This window comes from Cupressus sempervirens, chromosome 3 (genome assembly GCF_028749045.1).
Source record: "Cupressus sempervirens isolate cs-2001-9-10 chromosome 3, ASM2874904v1, whole genome shotgun sequence".
NCBI classification, from domain to species: Eukaryota; Viridiplantae; Streptophyta; class Pinopsida; order Cupressales; family Cupressaceae; genus Cupressus; species Cupressus sempervirens.
In genome coordinates, this window is record NC_143120.1 from 641,909,734 (window position 1) to 641,933,569 (window position 23,836).

A 23,836-nucleotide genomic window follows, 5' to 3' on the forward strand; every position below is an offset into this window, starting at 1 on the left:
TTTTTCTTTTCCTTTAATTTACTTAAATGAGTCATTACTTCTTGTGAGCCTTTTAATTTTAGATTATATAACTTTGTGGTAAGAGATATAATCCATACATCACCTGAATTTTGATACAAATTTTTCAGAATCTTCCATACTTGCACTCCACTTCTTTCATTTCGAACTTCTAGAAATACTTCTTCTGAAAGTGTTAACTTTATCAAAGCTGCTACCTTCTTGTCTCTCCTATCCCAATCATCACATTCTTTTCCAGCACCTGTTGGTCTCTGCTCACTACCATTAGCAATATCATAACAGTTTTGTAGAGTTAGAGACAATTCAATTTGTGAAACCCAATCATAGTAATTCTTTCCATTCAATTTAATTGATGGTAGAGGAACACCAAGAGAATCCATTAATCAACTTCTCTCCTTTTTGGATGAGAAAGAAAAAAAAATCAGAACTTTCAACACTGTAAAGATAATCAGTCTCACCAAATTTGTATAGTAATTGCTTTACCAAAAAAAAATGCTACTCAATGAGATTTATGCTTGCTGCAGACGACTGGAATTCTACACAAAGACAAGCTAGCACTGCCCAAGAATCACAACTGCTCTGATACCATATTGAGAAATTGAAAAGAATCTAATAAAATACTTTACAGCTGATCAGAGAAATCATTCTAAATATGCATGACCATAATACATCTGCTACAGAAAATGGAGAAACAGTATTTTATTTATCTGTATAAATTTTTACACACACCATTCGTTATGGTTAAGTCTCTATTTATAGAGCACATTCACCAATCAGTTACAAAATAGATGTTTCCAGAGTTATCTCATACGTCAGAGTCAAGCGGTGAATAGATAACCATTACAGCACTGATAGTTTATTTACTTGTTGACTAGGGAAATGTTACAGGTTAGTGTGAGACTGAGAGTTCTGTTGTAACTTGTAACTGATTGATGACAACTAGCAGTAGATCGAATCTTCTATTATAGCTGTTTGATGACAAGAGTTTGACTGCTTCCAACAACAACTCACCTGAAAATGCAAGATTATAGAAAAACCACAGTGAAAAAACCCTGCACATGCGAAATCATGAACGATGCAGAACGGAAAAGATGCCTCTGCAATTTAACAAGCTATGTACTAAAAGCATTGAGTATGCAATAAACAAAATTTAATTTATTCATTGCCATTTCCAGTTTCACCTAATCAAATTTGAGATAATGTTTTTTTTAGAAATTTAGACCTCACAAGGAATCATGGTTCAAAAAAATATTGAACTCTAATTGGTTAGATTAATTAGAGTAAAAAAAAAAAAACTTAGTAGATCCAACAATTTCCTGCCTTTGGCAGGAACTAGCAAGTCATATCGTTAATAAATCATAGCTAGACCAGATCACTAATGTCGAGTAATTTAACAGTCACGGAAATTCGTTAAGATACGATCTAATTGATATTATGTTCATCCTTCTTATGAAACAAGGTAATTGTTTGTTCTCGTGGATAGATCTCTATGATTTGTTGCCTCAGTACAATAACTATCCTTTGATCTGTTCTTCCACAAATAACAATCTATTTAAATGAGGTTAAATAAAATTTCGCAAGGTCTCTTTTGTAGCTTTGTAATAGATTCCTCACAGATGAAAATTAGGAATGGCTTAAATATCACACACTACAGAGTAGAAAATCTAAAGAGAGTACGGGACAAAGCATAATTATATTGGAAGTTCTAAGAAAACTACCATAGACGAAGAGAAGGCAGATTAAGAGGATGATTCACTATTCAAAGAGAATCACATTTTGTGGGCATGAAGGAGAGAGTGTTCTGAGCATTGTCGTATAGGATGTGGAAGTTCTGCTGCTGTACATTACCAAAGATGGACATTTCGCTGGAGCCACCCATGGCGAGGCACAAGAGACCGTTTTCATGAACGAAAAGATTGTCGCCTGGAAGCTCGTAATCCACGCCGCCTTCAAAATTGAAGACTACGGTTGGCAGCGTGACGTCACTAGATGTTTGGTAACACAGATCAAGCCCCACGGAAGAGCCGTCTGTTGGAGTCAGACTAATGGCAGACTGAATCGCTTCCTTCACTGGGTCGTATGCAGGCTGGACTAGATAGGTAAGGGTGGTTCCCGAGTCAATGATCATGCCTCCGCTACCGTCCGATCCCAGGTCAAACGTTACGGCCGAAATGTCGATGGCGTTGCCATTGACGGTAATTCCTGTAAGAGGAATATACCAAAAAGAAGAACTCGTGCTGTTCTTAATGAAAGGGATCGTCTTAGCTCCGTTCAAGGAAGCGCTGTCACCAAAAATAAGAGGGCTTGTTTGCGAAGCCGAGTAAGTTCTGGAGATGAGATAGTAGGAGAATTTGTTATTTACCTTGGAGCCCAACTGAGAGATGAGTGAGAGATCACCTCTTCCGAGCCCCACAAGACCGCCGTAGCGAGAGAAACCTTGGTTGTCATGGCCGCATCCGAAAACAATGCCCACAAACACACCGTCGCTGGCGCTGCCAATGGAGACTGTCTCCTTTGCCAGGTCACCGATTGTTCGAGAGCCATCGCCGTAGCTGTACCTAAAAGTACAGTCTGGTTTGCATGCAGTTTTGGAAGTACCAAGAGCATCACAGAGAGAGTCAGTGCATGAAACAGTGGAGTAGGAAGACGATTTGGAGGGGTCAAAGATTGGCGTAGATTGAGAGCAGTCCTGGCAAGGCTCGCACTTTGTCCAAACAAGATCACTCCCGGTGTCAACAACCGCTTCGAAGCTCACAAGGGGTGTTCCCACCGCAACGCTCATCACAAATCCTCCAGTCGCAGCTTGAATGGGCGTTTCAGTGTCTAATTGCGCCCCGGCTATCTCCTGCTTCACAAATGCCTCAATCGCATTCATCCGTTTCTTGCTTCGATCGACAGCCGAGCGTAATCCCTTGGTAGAATTGAAGCCCCCCTCTGATCTGCGAGTCAGATTGATCCTAAATCCAGACTCTCCCAAAGAAGAAGATGCCACCATGGGAATACTTAAACATATAATCAAAGCCACGACGCTCAATAGCTTAGAACACTCCATTTCTCTTTTTCACTTAATTGCTCTGTCTCCTAGAGGAGAACAAAGTGAGTTTATATAGACAGATTCCAAACAGGAGTGAATCTATAATACGCCGTGTTTAAGAGTGTGAACACTATGAAAATGCATAACAGATTAGACAAGCCGAATTCCTCGCATAATTGAAGTGATACTTTAATGATTTAGACAGACGAGGCTACAAATATTGTAAGGTACAAATATCCACCTTGATCGATCGTAATTCCTCTTTCGCACAACAATTTAAAACAACCCACATGATTCGATGTTGGTTCAGCTTAAACATCACTTGCGTTGCTTGCCGTATAAACACGCCCCGTGATTGGTGAGACCAGCCGATTATGTCGCATATTCGCAATCCTGGTTTAGCGATTTGACTTATGAGCCCAAAAATTTTGTCAAGTCCATCGTGGGTCATTATTCTTCCTTAGTTGCTTCCTCCACTCTCTCATTTTCCACAAACTTTTGGAAATACAAATATTTCCCTTCGTGGGGTATGATTTTCCCACTTTCGAGGGCATAACATTCCCTTACTCATTTCTTCTCATCTCTGAATTTCGATTTCATGTTTATGCTGAAGTAAGAGCTCTTTTCTATTTACATGTTATGTTCTATCGTTTCAGATTTTTTTACTGAAGTAGATCAAAAATAAATCTTTTTCAGTTTACATGGTGATGGATCGGTATGAGATCCATGGTACAATATAATTAGCTAAACACGATATTTTGAGTATGACTGCTCGCCTGGAAAGCAGCATGTCTCATCCACCAATAGTTTTGCCGCTGCCGAAGGACCCCCGAAAAAACACCAAAATCATTCTTGGAATATATGTTGGAAAAAAAGCACAAGGCATAGTTCATATAAGCTCTTGTCAAACAAGAGCTCTGTGCACATAGCTTGACTCCCTGCCTAGTGCTATTAGTCATTCATATTTTGAAAATAAAATAAAAATAGTTATAATAGTGTAACATAGTCTTAAATATAAAATGTAAAATTATAAAATTATTTATATTCTTTAATTTTTATAACAATAATTCTCAAATTACATCAAAACTTATAAAATTAATTACATGAATATACTATATATAAAACATAAACAATAATTCAAAACAAAATAATAAAATCAAAACCAACAAAAATTATCAATCTTCAAATTAAATAAAAAATTATTATAACAAAACATTCTTTTCATAATTAAAAATACACTGTAGGCACTCATCTACTACTGCAAAAATCCATGGAAATCAGTCTAGAACGGTCTAGTCAATTCTATGCATTCTAAATGCTGACAATGACAACAACCTTGATGAGGATTTTCTTAGAATCTGTCAATTGTAATGCTTTAATGAGAGGATGGCCTTTGTAGCAATATAGTTTTCAAAGTATGTATGTAATTCCTCTGTAATCCATCAAGTCTAACCACACGGTATGCCTCACAAGTGATTTCCATTTGTGAATGAGACAGTTGGGAGCGTTGAAAGGAAACATTATAATTTTTTGAGCACTTTTGAAATGATATTAAGTTTTCTATACAATTAAAACTTTGCAGACCAATAGACGACTTCTCCCACACAACTTGGGAAAATTTAATAAATGGAGGGTAGTTGAAACTAGGAGAAGAAATTCGAGATGGTAGTTAAACCACTACTAGATCTTTTAGATTTAGAAATTAAATTACCGCTTAGAACAATGCAACCAAATGGCTACTAAGCTTTCAGATTTGAAAATTAGAATACCGCTTAAGAAGTAAACTAAAAATGAGCTTTCAAATTTAGAAATTAAATGATAGGAAATTCAATTAACATAAATGAAAGAGTAAACAAAAACTATAGTTGAGGCTTGGCATTGTACAGGCGAACTGTAGCTTTCTAATGCTTTGGTCTTAGTCTCTATATCACTATGACATCATAAGATGAGGAAGATCAAGATTGATATTAGACTCTTTTTTAATCAACTTTTCACAAATGTGGAAAAGATAAAGTTGTTATTAATGTATTCGTTAATGCATGATAAATTGTTAGAAAATATTTGTATTTTTGTTGAAGAAAATTGAATTTTCTCCCTACCAAAAATAGTATGGTCCAATAAAATGAATGAAAAATGTGATTTATAAAATAATGAAAAATTAGAAAAATGATATAAACATTTGAAGTTTATTTTAATCTTTTGAATGCAATGAGTTGATTGGTCAATTGAAGTGAAAAATTGAATTGAATAAAAGTATTAGTATCTTGCCTTTAGTAGAACTAATAATTATATAATAATATATTTTATTTATAATTACTTCTAAATAATATTATTTTAACATGATATAGAAGAATTGATGACAAAAATCAATAATATTATTACTAAAAAAAACTTTGCTTATAAATATACTATTTAAGTTGAAGTTTAGTATGCTTATTTGCATACTTACAAAGTACAACTATATTAAAAAAAAAAAACTAAGGAAATTATCTTAAAAACCTAACGCGTTGAGAAGGAAAACTAAATAAAGGGGGAAGCATGCTTTTTTGATGTGAAAATATGCAAAGATTACAAATGCACTTAGCCTTCTTCACAATGAAACTTAGAGAGGGGTCGGTCAAACATGTAAGACATGGAATGAAAAGATGATGATAAAGAAAAACAAATCTATGAACTTCAAAAAGAATAAATAAATGTTTAATGTTGTAGATGTTTCTATGTCTATGCAAGCCTTGTTGGTAAATATAATCAAATGAAATTGAATGGTCAATATTTCTAGAATGGTAACTACATTCATTTTGGCGAATAGCTAATGATGTTCTACTTAGAGCAAAGAAAGTGGATGATGTACACTATCACTATAGCTGGAGATTGGTAGGGCACATAGCTAGGTAGGGCTATTGAACTTAGATTATAATGTCCTTAGTTGGTAGTTGATCTCCGAGTTACTTGTGTCATCTAGAAGAAGTTTCCAAAACTTTTTTTTTTAGTTTTTTGTGTCAAAAATTCATTTTTACCTCCAACAAAATTGTCATCAGCCAATCAGAAAATAAGAATTGTTGATTGAAAATGAATTAAAAAATGAAAATATTTTTCAACTTTAGACAATGACTAATTTTGGTGATAAAAACTAATTATGTCCATCACTAAAAATATTAGTTCCCTGCCTTATGCAAGGTAGGGACTAATAATATTTTACCAAGTTTTTGTTTGTTTCATGATCAGTGCAATATTTGGATAAACTCCTTTTAGTTTGTTTGCTCTTGTTTTATCAAAACTATAATAAATGTTTAATCATTTTTATAAAAATTTCCTAGCTTCATTTATTGGCCCTTAGTGTGTCTAATTGGGTAGGTTTTAAATAAAGTGTCAATGTGGGAACGATTGACATTTATTAATTGTATACCATTTGATCTTTTCTACTATCATCCAGAGGTGCATTGTTTTTCTCAGCTATTGAGGCATTTTCAATGGAATCAACCTCACTGATAGAATTTAAAACTACTTTGATTCAAACAATCTCATCATTTGAAGCCATTGTTAAATAGACTCCCCAAAATTTAGCCCAAAAATTTGAATAAGAATATACAATGACACCAAGATTTTTCCTAGTCTATTGAAATAGCTAGAATCATCTATATACACAACTAATTTGGGGTGGGTTTTATAATTTTAAGAAAAAATACATCAAGAATAAAACTACGACAATCTTCATTAAATGTGATTGTGAGATATGCATATAAATTTGATTTTGGGAGGAAGCTCTTAAAGTTTTTGAATAAATGATGGGCATTGGAATTGCAACCTTTGGCATGCAACCTATAGAATGTGGAACTGTGGAATCTCAAAAAAAGCACCCCAATTTGTACGGAAAATTTCCCTAAAATCTATATAATCTTTTGGAATCACAAAACTAAATTTGTAAGGAAGCTCTAGAAAATATTTGAATTGCATCAAATTACTAGTCTTTGAAAATGATTTGAAATGAAAATTACATATAAATTTTACCAAAATACTTGTTCAAACTAAGATTAAAGTATTTCACCAATTTTTAAGAAAATACTAAACTACTTAAAATTATTGGTGTTAAAATAAAACATTGGGCCTTGTAGAGAGATTTGGTGTTCACATAGATGAAATGAATCGATCCCTAGATAGAACAATTCAAGAAAAAGTTTAAAGTTAAAGTGAGAGAGGTGGCTGGTATGTCTACAGTTTGTCATATGTTGAGTGCAATAATAGTTGCAAATGTAGATGACTAGAGGTAGAAACAATGGATGCCACTTGTTCTTGGGAAGAGACTAGAGGTAGAAACAATGGATGCCACTAGTTCTCGGGAAGAAACAATGGCACCAAATGTGAAATACCTCATGCAGAGAAGAGATTATGTGTTTGTCGATGTAAATTGACCTAAACTAAAATATAAATTAATAATCCAAATGTAAAACCCAATTAAATTTCATTTTATTTGGAATCCTCATTTTGGGAAAATGGGATTTAAAATGTGTATTCCAAATAATAAGTACTTTGAGGGGAGTTGAAATTCATTTTTTGGGGGTCAAATGGGAACACCAAATCCACATTTCTCCAAATCCTAATTCTAATTTTACACACCCAAACAAGAGATTTAAAATTTTATGGGATTGGGAATGCCAATTCTTGTCTAATTGCAACAATGAAATGAGGCCTAAAGGTCTCTTTGTAATTAGAAAATTTGGTTTTTTTGGATGATAGAAGTTTCATTTGGGTTTTCATATATATATATATATATATATATATATATATATATATATATATATATATATATATACAAGAGGGTGTTGGCTTGTAGTTTAATTAACATACTAGAAGTACATTAAGAACATATTGACAACATTCAATCTATTAAAATTCAAGTTCCACAACATAGACTTACCTCTATCAAAAATGAGTTTTTGAAAGACACTAGAAGTACATTAATAAAATATTGACAACATTCAACCTATTAAAATTCAAGTTCCACAACATAGACTTACCTCTAGCAACATGTCTCTCTTTTTCACTCTTTCAAAGTGAGCTCTGTTAGGAGCCAACCTTGTAAAAGGTTACAATACAAACTGTTAAATGTGACCGGGTTAGAGGATTTAATCACCCTATTAGAAGTAGCCTTGTAAGAGGACTTTGATCATTCCATTTAGAATGTAACCTAGTCAAAGGATTTATAGTGAAAATTAAGTCTTCAAATGGATTTTAGGTCAACCTCTATCAAAAGCATTTCAATACAAACTATTTACAATGATAAGAAATAAAATAGTAGGTTTGATTTGTGTCATTACAACTCACTTTTCTAGGTTCAAATATTTGTTTAATCCTTGTGTATGTTCACTGATAAGCCTTTCATTGTCATCTCTGATCTTGATCTACTTGGTCACCCTTCAAGAAATTAGTCAACTCTTCCCATCAACACTTAAGCCTTCTGCTCTAGTTCACTTATCAAGAACAACATCATATGTGTAAACTTTGTCCTTGAGCTTTATATTCATGCTCTTGTATGTTCTGATCAACCTTGCTCTATATAACTCTCTTTGTAGGGTGATCCCACAATAATGGGTTCCACTTTTTGACCAATTTTGACACTGAAATCAATATTTTTGAAACAAATCTCACGTTCGAGTGACTACATCTGTAAAACTATAAATAATTTCAAGATGAAATAAACTAGTAATTCTTAGTGCTCTGTTCCTAGTTCGTAACCATATTTTTTAATCTAAAAAAAAATTTATTTATGTCAATTTTTTCTTGCCCTCCAAAAAGTGGTACATAATAAAATTTAATATTTTTAAAGAGTGATAGTCCATTTTACACACATAAATTTTTTCCTAGAAAAGATAATGAGGTAATTCTTTTAGCATTGGATTTGTAATGTCAATATCCAGAGGATGCATTTGGTTTGATTTGATTTGGTTGAATATTGTATAGTTTATGAAGTGACAACAATCGTAATTTAGACATACATTCATTTTGACACAGATAACTTGAAGTCAATTTATGATAAATCTTTTGTTTTTTTGAGTAGAAAGGTAACTCAATAAGCTATTTCCTAGATATTTTTCAAAAAAAAATTGACCTAATTTACCAAATTTCCCAAAGTGTCGAAGTCAGATGATGTTCAATCAGTAATGAACCTATGATGAATTAAACTCATTTTTGAAAGTCTTAATAATTAAAATATATATGACAATTATAGTTGTTTGAGAGCTTGCTCTGAGTAGAACATTTTGACATTTTTTATTTTACAGTAGGAGATCATTTATCTACAATTATGGGTGTTGAAAGAGAAAAAAAAATTTAAAAGAAAAAGGGCCCAAAATTTTTTAATTTTGCATGTTTTAGCAAACATATTATGTATGTTCGCTATGAACACATGTTCGGAGCAAACATGCAGTCCAAAATTATTTGACTACCAAAAATTGAAATAGATATGTTCACACAAACATATTTACTTCTTTGTGTTTGTGTGAACATGTAAAAAGGAAAAAATGTTAACGTCAGCTTCAGATAGGTTAGCTTAAAAATAGTGAAGCCATACTATGAATTCATACAACAACATTTTTATATAGTTATTGCACAAAATTTATGTTGAGGCGAGGAGTAATTTTTTTTTTTTAATAATGATTTTATAATGGGAAACAAGAAAGAAAGGAAAAACAAATATGCAAGGAAGAGATATGATGAAGTAGAACAAAGAAATCTTCAGAAGACTGTGGCATATTATCATCAAATTAAACAAGGTATGTAATTTTATATATATATATATTAGTTTTTTTTTTAATGATTTTGAATTTAATTATGTTTCAATCTTATTTTTTTTATCTAATTTGATTTATTTATAAATTTGTTGTAGCCAATCAACAAGGTGAAGGAAATGTTGAAGAAGGCTCAACAGAAGTAGAAGTGGATATGGGAGAGAGGTCATGAACACTCCCTATGAAATCTCAAACAATGAATGTTGAAGAAGTTTCAAGATCACCCCCTATAGAGGTTTGAATAATAGAAATTGGAAAAGGGTCATAATCTGTCCTTGCAAAATCTTAAACAATGAATGTTGGAGAAGGCTCAATATCGCTCCTTGTAGAAATTCTAGTAATAGAAGTCAGAGAAGGGTCAGGATCAGGTGTAGGAACTAGTATGGATGAACTCTTAAATATTGCCCAATCTGTAACGAATACTATCTCTCCAAAAAATTAGATCATTCACTTAAAATAAATGTGGATAAATTGAGAAGACTTGCAACTACTGTTCAACCATTAAGTTTGTCTAAGAAAAGGTCAATGAATAAGAATATAAGAGAAATTATGACTCAATATGATAACACTGAAACACTTGAAAAAGCTTAGTTACTTTCACTTTTGCTTACACAAAAGAAGTTGCAAGAGGCATTGAAATTGTTAGGTGTAGACACAACATCAAAGAAGAGAAGATTTTCTAGCATGCAAACTAATCTAATTGAAAATGTTAAAGAAGGTTTGAGAAACATAGGAAAATACTCTTAAACTAAAGATAAGTCCGTGGCAAGAAAAGTGATGTTGATGTCTCTTGTAAATAAGAATATGACCCAAAATAGACAAATATCTTCAATTTTGTTTGAAATGGGTTTTAGTAGGAAAACAATGAGAAAATATGTTAAGAGAAGATTAATTATGAATGCCAGTACTATGAAGGGCAATTGGGCAATCATGTGTAGAGCACCTCATTTTGATAGGATTGAAGAGTCATTAAAAAATCTAATCATATCATTTTGTATTGATTATACTCATCCTTCATCAAATAGTAGAGATGTTATTAGGCATAAGATTGCATCTAGTCAATATGAACATCATACAAAATATTGGTTGGACACAACATAACATGAGTTGTATGTGTCATTTTGTAGTGAACATCCTAATGTAAAAGTTGGGCAAATGTTGTTTGAAAAATTGAAGCCATACTTTGTGAGGTCAAAAAAAGTGTTTGAAACATGTTGTTGTCATCATCATATTGAGTTTGATCTCCACTATCAGGTATTTCAAAAGTTTGTAGAAGACACATATGGTTTTCATGCTGCTCCTCCTAGTAGGAGAAGTGAGTTTAAATCATTCATTCTGTGTGACAAAATAGATGATCCAGCTGGTCAAATAAATTGCATCAAATGATTATGTTAAACATGTGGTGAATTGGCTCTATTTCCTTTCATAATTGAAAATATTGATGCAACAAAAAAATTGAATTGCAAAAGTTACAAGTATGTCAAGAACGAAACAAAGTTGGGGAAAGAGACAAAAAGGTTGGAATATGTTGAAGAGGAGTTACTTGTTCTAACATTTATGGATAGATTTAAGAATTTGATTGAACCTTATATTCGTCACACATTTTTTGCAAAATGGCAAGCACAACAATTTCAAATTTTGAGAGATAATTTCCCATTTGGAATGATTGTATTAGTTGTTGATTTTGCAGAGAACTATTCCTTTGTTCATCAGAAAGCAATTCAATTAGGTTATTATTTTTCTATGTGGGTCACTATTATGATACATGTTTGTTATAGACATGCACAGTTAGATTTGGACAGTGTTCAGAGTATAGTTCAAGCACAAGTAATTAAAAAGGAATATCATTTCTATATAAATGATGATAAAGAACATGACATTCACTATGTTGAACATTGCTTCAATATCTTCTTTTCTTATTTGAAAGAAAGAAACATAAATGTTGATAAACACTATGTTTGGTCTGATGAATGTGCCACATAGTTCAAATCATCTAGACCATTTTATGCATTATGTAGATATCATCACAATGAGAATATAAAACACATATGGAATTTATTCAAGAGTGGCCATGGAAAAGGTGATCATGATGGTGTTGGAGCTTGCATCAAATGCACTTTGTGAAAGTATCAAATGAATTATCAAGGAGTTTGTGTAAATGATACACATGATGTTGTTGAATGGTGTAAGACATATTTTGCATTAGATGAGGTTGGGACATCATCAAAAACAAGTCGATAGGTACCATATAGAGTCTTTTGGGAGATAACAGGTATGGATGTGTACATCTGTTTAATTTTTATGCAATTAAGTTATAAAATTTTATTGTTAAGTTTTATTTTTCAATTTGTTGAAGTTTAAATTTAATTTGTCCATATTTTTAATTTAATGAACTTCTAGGTGTTAATAGAAAAAAACATGCATGGTTGCAAGAGGATAGAAAAGACATGTTTCTTACATTCAGTCATAAGTACAGATAATTGCAATTGGACATTGAAGATAAGAGAATATTCATGTTTTTGTGACAGTTGCATTGATGAAGATTATGAAGAATGCATCAATCAAGTATGTGGATATATAGGTGCATGGATTTTGGTACCAATTGATGTTACTAATACATTTGATAAAGATGATGAAAATTTTGATGATATTCCATTGATTTCTGATGATTATAATCATATCTTTGGATTGGTAAAAATGGGTAAGTATTATAAAAATTAATCTCAACAAGTGTTATTTAATTATCAATTTGAACTATCTTATATATGTACTGTATACATACACATGTATACTTGTATTATAGGAGATGTCTTTGCAGTGATTGTTGAGCCTAGAAATCATGAAGGTGTTAGTTATTATTTATTGCGATGTACTACAGAGAGGACAAAGTTATATGAGCATGAAGAAAATAATGGAATGTTGTTCCCCATAGGTAACTTTTATGAACACACACACACACACACACAGAGGTAACTTTATATTTATCAAATTTTAAAATACTTAAATTTGTGGTGTAGGTTCTATTGTGATAGAGGGAACATATTTGAAGCAAGACAAAATAGTCCAACATGGAATACATTTTTTATTATTATCAACCTATCAAAAAGGTTTTACAATACAACCACCTGGTCATTGCTATCGGGCTTTGTCTACATCCAGTAAAAGTTAAGTGTGCACGTCACAAGTGGAGGCTAGACAATGAAGATCATGAGGAGATATTACATGTTATAAGTGTACATCATGGTTGAACTAACATTTGAGATTTATTTTATAGTAATTTGAGTATCAACTTCTTTTCAAACTATTGAATTTCATCTTGAATTAAATGTGTTTTTAATTGTACGATCATACTTTTAGTTATCATTAGTTTATTAAAAAACTATATAAATTAATAATATTAATTTTACCATGGATGAATTTAATAACTTAACAACTTGATATAAATAGGCAATACAAGTTAATTCAAACTTACACAATCACTAGATAGATATGTATCAAAGATAATTTAATATGTTAGAATTCTTAAATATGAACATCTTTTCAAACTATTGTATTTCATCTTGAATTAAATGTATTTTTAATTGTACGATCATACTAGATTAGTTATCATTAGTTTATTAAAAAACTATATAAAGTAATAATATTAGTTGTAATATGGATGAATTTAATAATTTAACAACTTGATATATAAATAGGCTAAGTTATTTTTAAGTTACACAATCATTATCTATAGATACATGTATCAAAAATAATTTAATATGTTAGAATTCTTAAATATCAACTTCTTTTCAAACTATTGAATTTCATCTTGAATTAAATGTGTTTTTTATTGTATGATCATAAGTTCTTAATTATCATTAGTTTATTAAAAACTATATAACTTAATAATAAATTAATTGTGCAATGGATGAATTTAATAATTTAACAACTTGATATAAATAGACAATACAATTTAGTTCAAACTTACATGATAATTAAAGATAGATATGTATATATCAAAGATAATTTAATATTGTTTTTGAAATTCATTTATCAACTTTTTTTTCAAACTATTGAATTTCATAAGTGAATTAAATGTGCTTTTAAAATTGTAAGATTAATAAGTTCATAGCTATATCATTAGTTTATTAAAAAAACTATATATTTTAATGTTAGTTTATTACAGATCTACAGTCATACTCTTAGTTTAAATTAATATGCTTTTAAATATTATATTTTGTAAAAGTTTTCTAAAATAATGTATTGGCTTACCTAATTAACATATTTTTATCCACATAAAACTAATATTTATCTTTAGTGGGTTAGTAATTGATAATTTAAGAAATATGTATCTCTCTAACTTCCTACTAATATATTTAACAAATTTGTATCTTTATTCCTATTAATTGATTTACCAAATTTATGTATATTTACTCCTATTAATTGTTTATTTCATATAATGATTACAAATAAATATAAAATTTATTTAATCTAAATTATTTGGGTTAATTTAGTAGTTTTAAGCACCTATATTAATTCAATTCAACCATCTAGGTATAAATTATTATTATTTTTCAAAATTTTAAATTAGGTTCATAGAGATCAATTTGGAACTTCTTTGACTATTTAACTATTGAAGTAGGCATTTAGAGAAGTTAATTTGATTATTTTATAATGATGACAATAAAATTTAAAGTTTAAAAGCTATAATCTAAAAATTATACATGGTCTACTATAATACAAAAAAAATAACACATGTATCTACACATGTACACGTCTCAAGAACATGAACATTTTATAGCTATAAAATTAAAAAAATACATACACATATGTAGACGTCTCAAGAATAAACATCTACATCTAATATATATCTCTACAACTGAAATGCATACCTATGCAAACTATAAATCTCGAATAAATATATGTATGTCTACACAAATTATAAAAAATCATATATACATGTGACCATCTAACTAGACTGAAGTAAGTACTAAATAATCAAATAAATAGTGAAACATATGTACATACATGTGTTATGTCAAGGTACTAAAATACACATATATGTGTATGTAAACTATCTCCAATATATAAATGCATCCAAAAATATATAAAGATCTACTACTACTAGAAGGACCCCTCAAGACACATACAAATAGAATGACCCTCTGATCGAGTCTGCTATACATCCTCTTGCCTGGGTGCATCAACCGAGCCCTGCACACACACACACACACACATATATATATATATATAAGAGTTCTAGATCTAAACATATCTATACATGTGTGTACATTCAAATTAAATACAAGTGCCTATATATATCTAGTCTGAAGCATAAATAACTTTAAACAAACTATTTAATAGATTCCTCATTGATGAAAATTAAAGATTTAAAGATTCCTCACTGAGAATCTATTATAAATAATTTTTTATATGTGAAGTATGTAATTTAAAGATTTCTTTTTATATAATATTTATATAATATAATTGTAATATAATTTAATAATATATTAAATATCCCAAATTCATATAAATAATTTTATATTATTAAAATTTCTAATATTGTTATTATTATATTTTAAATCTTTTTTTTAATATTTAAACATAAAAAATTATAAATTATTATTTTTTAAATAAAGAATTTTTAGTTTAATAAAGAAAGATAATATATTAATCTTATCTTATTTTATATTGATGAATTCTAATTTAAATATATTAGGTTAATAAAAGATAAGGTTTTTAAGTTTTATAATTTTACATCAAATTAATTTAATATATTTCATTTTATTTTCTTTATTCAGTTCGAAGTTATGACATTTGTAAGTGTAATGAGTTGTAACATTTTACCAACATACTCAATCGGTATCGGTAGTGTATATCAGTGACATGGATGGGATAGGGTAGTGTATATCAATTGAAGATTGATGTTTTCAAAACATGGAAAGAAAACTATGATTTGATTTCTAGTCTAAAACGTGTTAAATATTGAAAGTTGATCTATTTTTCTAACCTAAATTTCTTCCTTTTTGTGTGATATCATTTATTCTAATGAGAGATTCCTATGTGAATCACTATTCATAATATATGGGTCAATGAGTTTGAGTCAAAAAAAAATTATTTATAAAAAAATATTTATAATAGATTTATAGATGAAAATTATTTTAAAAATATATAAGGTCTGTTTTGTAGCTTTGTAATAGATTCCTCACTGATGAAAATTAAAGCAAAATTGATGATTTTTAGGGCTTATTCAAGAATTCCGAGACTTCTGGCTTAGGGTGAAAAGCTTGGACATCCTTGACCTGCATCAACATGCTTTCCTCTGTATAATTATTCTCTTTGCAAATTGTCCTTATTTAATTTTTTTTATTGAAGGGGTGAATAGAGCCGAAAAACTTTAAACGGTATGCTCAAGGATATGGGGTTGTTCAGTGTAATTTTTGGATTTGATCGTATCAGAACCTTTCATCAATGTTTATTGATTCAATTGTTTCATTGGTGGGTAATCTTTAGCATTGATGAAAAGCTGTCTCAGGCTCGACTTTTTTATTAGAAATAGATTACAGATTTCGTCAATTAGTTGGAAACTTTTATATACACTTGTTTTTTTTTGAAAATCTGAGCCAACCAGCTTATAAACATTATCACGAATACAAATTCACATCCCACTCACAAATATCTGTGGTTTTGTGTGGCCAATAACTTGTGTACGTTTGCCTCCTCTTCTTGCGTAAGATATTTCTAGAGACAAATTTTAGTGGAGGTAAATAAATATAATATTTATACAGCAGGTCTTAATATTACTAAAGTGGATGATACCATTGCTTGCATTTAAAGCTGGTTTTGTTTAGTAATAATTCTAGTCGGGGAGAAATTCGTCGGTAGATTATTTATACAATCTGTTATTATTGAATTATTGGACAGTCGAGGAGAAATTTATCAATAGATTATTTATTCAAGTATGTTATTATTGGACTATTGGATTGCACTTCTAGATAGATGTGTTATCTAAGATTTGTTAATTATTTTACATTAAATGTCTTCTTAAAAGTAATTAAGATCAAAGATTTATTTTCAAAGAGTAGGGCTGATTTTTGTTTGAAAAGGATATTTCTTATTGAAAATTTGATTTTGGTTTGAAAAGGATATTTCTTATTGAAAAATCAAATTATATTAGATTCTTATCATTTAATAGTTAAGCTTATGATTTTGTCATTGATAAAATACATGTATAAACAAATATATTTCATGATGCTTTTGAAGAGATTTGTATACTATATATTAAAATTATTATTATGAAGTCAAAAGAAGACTCACTTATAAAGTGGAAATTATAACTCTATATTATAATATAGTCACTCGAATATATTATCAAAAAAAAAAAAAAATCAGAAGTGACATGGCCCTAACCTTAGATAGTATAGTTAGCACACTACCAAAAATATTTGGTTCCTATAAGATGAGGAATAAGAACCATTGCACAACAAAAATCAACCAAAAACTCTAAAACTTAAAAAGAGAAAATAGATTCAAATATCGACAACTATCACTATAACCTTTAAAGTTTTTAAAACAATCAAAACCAAGATTACTACAAGATTTTTTAACCATCCTCTTAACTTATGAGTCTATCTTAGCCAAAAGGCCATGCGTATATAAAAGAAGGAAGGTAAGAGACTCTTAAGATTGAAACATAAATATACTAAAAACTATCAACATGTTGATAATGAGACAAAGGCCATTGACATGAACTATTGGTTAATAAACTGATATATTTCTGGTTAATAATCTCTTTAATGAACTATTGGTATCTTTAGCCTCATCAATTTTGGGGATAATCTCTCAATTCTTTGAGAGATTCTTTAGGTTCACAATCTATTCTTCTTTCCTTCCATTCTCCATATTGTCTTCCTTAAATTTTTCATCTCCACACTTTATTTTCTTCTTATCAGTCCTCTTAATTACATTCCAACTATAAATAATTGTATTTTGGTGTCCATGATATGGGTAAGTGCACCAAGAAGGTGTGGAAAAAGGGGATATAAGTGGCCACTTCTCTTTGTTTTCTCTAAAATTAGGTAAAATTGAACTTCAATGATAAATTTAAGGATCTTGCAATCAAAATTAGAAGATGTGTAAAGAATAAGAATTGTAGTACTCTGAATCTAGTAAACTACAATTTTTATTAAAAAAATGAATACTATTAAGAGGGTCGAACCACCTACAGATGATAAATTATTTACTACCTTTCTAGAAAAATATAACATAGCTATTTTTGTGCATTCAACAAATGATATAATTAGATTTAGTATTTTTAAAAATTATTTGGTAGGATGGTAGTTAAGAGTGAGATCTAGAAGCTAATTATTTTTTTGTAAATTTATGTTGAATATTTTTTTTAAAATAATTTTTTGAAGTGAATGCATCTTGAAAATATGATACATATTTGTGCACTGGTCATAACTTGTATCAAAATAACTAAAAATATAATCATCTTACTTCAAGTGTATAGATATAGGTAATTTGTATTAGAATTGGAAAAGTAGATTAGAAGTTATTGAAGAAATGGTAGACGCATGTCTGTAAGGCATGTCAAGTTAGTGATAAAGAAAACTAGATTTCACTATGTTAATGCTATCCAAAAATAGATAAACTTATATGGTTAGAAAGATGAGAAAATGTGTGAGATTATGGTGGTAATTTTAGAGATACCCACTTGATCATATGTAGACCCAATGAAGATGAAGTTGTGAATTGATGTTAGAAGATGGAAAAACATGTAAAGGGACTAAAATAGAGAGATAGAAAAGGCATTCAAGCCTTAGAATCATTTACTGGAACCATTTTTCAAGCCTAAAACAAGATCAAGTTTTGGTGTCCATCATAACTTGTTCATGTTTTGAAAATCATTTAGTACATTTCAAGTCTTCAGGAACATAATCACATTTTGGAGATGTACATGTGTATGGAGTCATCAACTTTTATCTCTCTTTATTTCCTTCACCCATCAAATTCTCTATCTATTATGAGTCATAGTTAGCCTTTTTGGTCTCCATATCATCTCTCTCCCTTTCTCTCTTCTCTTGTCCTTGTGTATCTCACAGCCTTCTCCTTCTAATGCCTTCTCTTCCTTATGCCTCTCATCCTCTCCCTGCACTCTCTATCCCTATCCATTCTCTCTCTCTCTCTCTCTCTCTCTCTCTCTCTCTCTCTCTCTCTCTCTCTCTCTCTCTCTCTCTCTCTCTCTCTCTCTATGAAACACATACCGACTATAGAAAAGTAGAGATGAGCCTCTAATTTTTCATAATGCATTTGTGTTACAAGAAAAATGTTATGAAATTCAAACCATGATCTCATTTTGAAGCTCATTTTTTTCTTTGCAAAACACACTCATACTTTGCAAAATGCAATCATTTTTTATAAAACTTGAAAGTAAATTCTATTATTTTTTATGGCTTGACAAAATCTCATATTCTCCAAACCTAGCTTTTTCAAATCTTGAATAATGTAAGTGCATTATGAATTTTTTTTCTTTTTTTTAGGAGGGTAAAAATACACACACGTGTCACCCCTTTACAATGGAAAATGCTAACAAAATGAAAAAATATTAAACTTCAATGAAATTAAAGTGTTATTTGTGTTTCAAATTTGAAGATGGTGTAAATTGATAAAATGAGTATAAATAGATGAATTTTATGTCTATTATTTTTTTATTTTAAAAAAAAAATTCAATACCCATTTTTAAGTTTCTAAAAATTATTGCAAATTAAGGATTCTAGTTCCCACCACAAAAATAAATGTAAATAAAGGGGTTTGATCTCTTTTTAGTCATATCTCATCTAAATACATGGTACCTAAAAGTACAATTAAGCTACATCTCAAAAATATGTTTGACCAATAGTTTTGAAAAAATATCTATCTTAGTAAAGTACAATTATTTTTTAGGTTAATCAATAAAAGAAAAATGACTCCTATTTTTGAGTTTTCAAGTTTCAACAATAAGAAAAAATTTAGAGGTCATGTAAAAGAATTAATAATTGAAAAATTGATAGATGCATTAAATTTTATTTATAACACTGGTAATTTTGGTGCTACACGTAGAGTATTGATGACTATGATTACTAAAACAAAATCTTCATATAGAAACCAAGTTTGAAAAATTTATGAATTACTCAATCTATCTAGAATAATAGTTCAAAGATGTATCAAGAGGAGAAATTTACAAGATGAGAATATTGAAAAGACTTGGGTTAATATATGCATATTTCCCCAAAATGATATAATTTATGAAGATGTAAGAAGATAGGTTGTTGAATATTAGAACAACCATTCTCATGTTCCTTCCAATAGAAGAGACACCATAAAAATGAAAGATGAAGAGATAAGTATGAGAATTACTCATTTGAAACACTTTGTAGATAAAAAACAAAGTAAATTGTTTGAAGCTTTCAAACAAGAATTTTCAAATGTCAAAATTTATTAGAGAATATTTGAGAGGTTGAGCCCTTGTTTTGTATGCATAGATATTGTACATGAGACATAGTGTTTACAAAATAATGTTGAGGTCCATATATATTTGCAATCATACAAAAAATATATGGCAACACTTAAGCTAGATATGATCACTCCTAGAAGTAAAACATAGTTTGTAAAGTATATTTAATGTGATATATCAAAATATTTAGATAAATTTAATGTACAATGCATAAAAATTTCATGTAGAAATTATGGAGATTTGTAGAAATTTTCATACGAAATGGACAATATTGATCTTTCATTACTAATTGTGTAGAATGGATTTGAGTATGAGACATATTGAAAAAAGAGTAAAGATAAATCTTTAAAAATTGCATTAAAGGAGAATAATTTTCCATATGACAAGTTTATAAAAAGAATAATGTACTATGATTTATCCACATATACAACATTGTCATGGTGTAAGATGGAAAGCTAAGCAATTTTGAGATTCCAAATTTTGTTTTCCACCTAGATGTATTCTGTCAATTGTAGATTTAAAAAAAAAAATACAATTTCTCCTCAATAAAAAATTCAAGCTAATTATTATCACTCTGATAAAGTTGCAATATTCAAGTACAAGTTACCTATAAACATGTACAATTTGATGTGGCTAGGGTGGAAAATATTGATCTATATGAACACGCTATCATCAAGGAGGTCTATTTTTGTATCAATGATGATAGGGTTCATGATAGGAGCTATGTAGCTCATTATTTTGTAATATATTTTGAAGATATTGCAAACCGTGCGATAAATGCTTCTAAACACTAGAGTTGGTCTAATGATTATGTAAGTACATGAACATTCAAATTAAAATGTAAAATTGTATATATAATTAAATGAACAATTTGGTAACTTTGATTACTCATGAATTCAATATTTATTTTTTCTAGGGAAAATTAAATCAATAGAAGCATTAAATTGGCTATCAATGCAACATGCTTGATTCAATGTCAAGTTCATTTGGAACTTTTTTAAAAGTGGACATGGAAAAAGAGAGCATGATGGAGCACGATCATGTGTAAAGCATGTACTTTGCCAACATAAATTTGAAAGTATAAAGGTGGTGTTTACTATTCAAATTTTATAAATAAGTATATTTTTTCAATTAGTTTATAAATTTTTAAAAATTCTTAAACTTGTCTTTCATGTACCTATCATAACATGGAGAAAGAATATCAAGTTATTGAATGGTGCAAAACTTATTTTTTTCCATGGGACACAACATACAATTAACTCTTATTTTAGGAAGTGAAAGATTAAAATAAAATTTAATTCATTAAGTTTTTTAACACATAAATCATGTGCATTTATGTTTTATCATATCAAGTTTAATTATTGACATAAAAAATTTCAAATTTCATGTATGTATTGAGTATTACAAATATTGATCGATCCAATCCTTGCAATTTTCAATCAATTATTGGTATTAGAAATTCACATCAAGTGATGACTACAAGAAAACACAAACCTCCACTAATTCATGTAAGAAGAAAATCATGTTTTTATGTTGTTTGCATTTAAACTAATGCAATGATTCAATGGAAGAATATTTCGAATAGCTATGTTTCACAATGAGATATGAAAGAATTTGTCAAAATTTCTCCTTCTAAAGAAGATGACAATGACATTGACATTCATAATATTATATATTTAGGTGATTATTAATGTTTTTTTGATTTAGTTATTATAGGTTCATTTTTACAAACATGTTTCATTATTTTCAATTTTTCAATATTATTAAATATTTTACATTCTTATTCAAGATATTTATTTGTACATGTGTACAAATGATATTGTTGTTGTGTTTGTGGATCCTAAATATATGGCAAGTGGAGATTACTATATACTAAGATGTACAAAAGAAGAATTCAAGTTGACATAAGTAGCTATAGTTAGAGATAGACAATCATATCCAATTGGTTAAATTGTTAATGAAGGTATAAACTATCCTATTAAACATCCATACATGTAGTTACTACATATATTAAACAAATTATAAATCTTTATTTCTTATCAAGATTATTGAGATACCAATTACTTTAATGTTATTTTTAAGGTACCTATTATCAACAAATAACAATTAACCAAAGTGGTGTTCAATTTATTGAGTACATGTGTGGCCAAAACATTTTACATTACAACCACTTGGTTATAGTCACAAAGCTTCAATTTGATACATTTCAAAACATAAAGACATGATAACCCAAAGTGGAGGTTACCTAGTGAGGAGCATGAAAAAATGTTGGAGATAATTAAAGATAGAGAGGATCCAAGCCATATGTATCTCACGGTCTATTTTAGATCAATTAGTTATATTTCATTACTTTGATACATGACTTGGTTATATATTTGAACTTAAAGATCATATATGTTCTCATTATCTTTTCAAATATGTGTGTGTGTGTGTGTGTGTGTGTGTGTGTGTGTGTGTGTGTGTGTGTGTGTGTGTGTGTATCATTTAAATATATCTTTTCATTATTTATTATGTGTTTCTTAAATATCATTTGTTATGTATTATTTATATGTCACATATTTTTACTAATATATGTCATTACTTTATAAAGATGTATTTTTTATGTCATTTCTCAGATGTCATTAATTTAGATACATGTATTTCTTATATGTTTTATATACCTATACTTATCCCCCTTAAGACAACCACATCCACTTAATTATGTCTATTCTCAAAATAGTAATTGTCTTATATAATGTTTTTATGACCTTGGTCAACTATGTTTATGACCTTAATCACTAACATATATGTAAAAATGAAATTGTTCAAAAACAACATAAAAATTGAAATATGTAAAACATTGAGCACAAATGTAAATGTAAACATTTTAACATAATATGTAAATATGAAATGTCTAAAGAATTCTCTATAAAAATATATCTAAAACATGTAGCGAAAATGTAAATATAAATATTTGAACATAACATAAATATGTGCTATAGATCTAAAACATGTGCTATAGATGTAAATGGTCACATAGGACATGAATATGAAAAATGTCAAGTATGTGCACTATAAATATACTTTAATAGGTTGAGGAAAAACTTGTAGGATAAGATAGGGTTGAATTTTCCTACATTAGGAGAACATTTTCAATTATCTATATAAGGGCTCAAGAAAAGATGAAGAGGAAGTAGGAAATATGGGGAAGTTATAGGAGAGGAGGAGAAATCAAAGTTAGAGGAGGCATGTTTGGGTCAGTGCAAGAAGTTGGGTCTCACTTTTGGCCAAAAAGTGGAATTGTTTTTCCTATTTTTGAAGTATATTGTCAATAGATGCCAAAATTTGAGGCATTTAGAGATTAAATATTAAAAAAAAAAATCAGAATTAAGAATTGTAGTGTTTGAAATCTCTTTTTTGAATATGTAATTTATTTGTAAACCCATATGATAGATTTTTTTTTGGTATGGATCTTTAAAAACCACTTTTTCAAAATGCAACTATTTGAGGACCATACCACACTCATGTACATACACCATAATTTGA

General features: G+C 29.5%; 1 pseudogene; it reads right to left on the reverse strand.

Annotated features, from left to right (window-relative positions):
• Window positions 1-1,777: 1,777 nt before the first annotated feature.
• On the reverse strand, window positions 1,778-3,070 carry LOC149568323 (aspartic proteinase nepenthesin-1 pseudogene; annotated as a pseudogene).
• Between the last annotated feature and the right edge of the window lie 20,766 nt (window positions 3,071-23,836).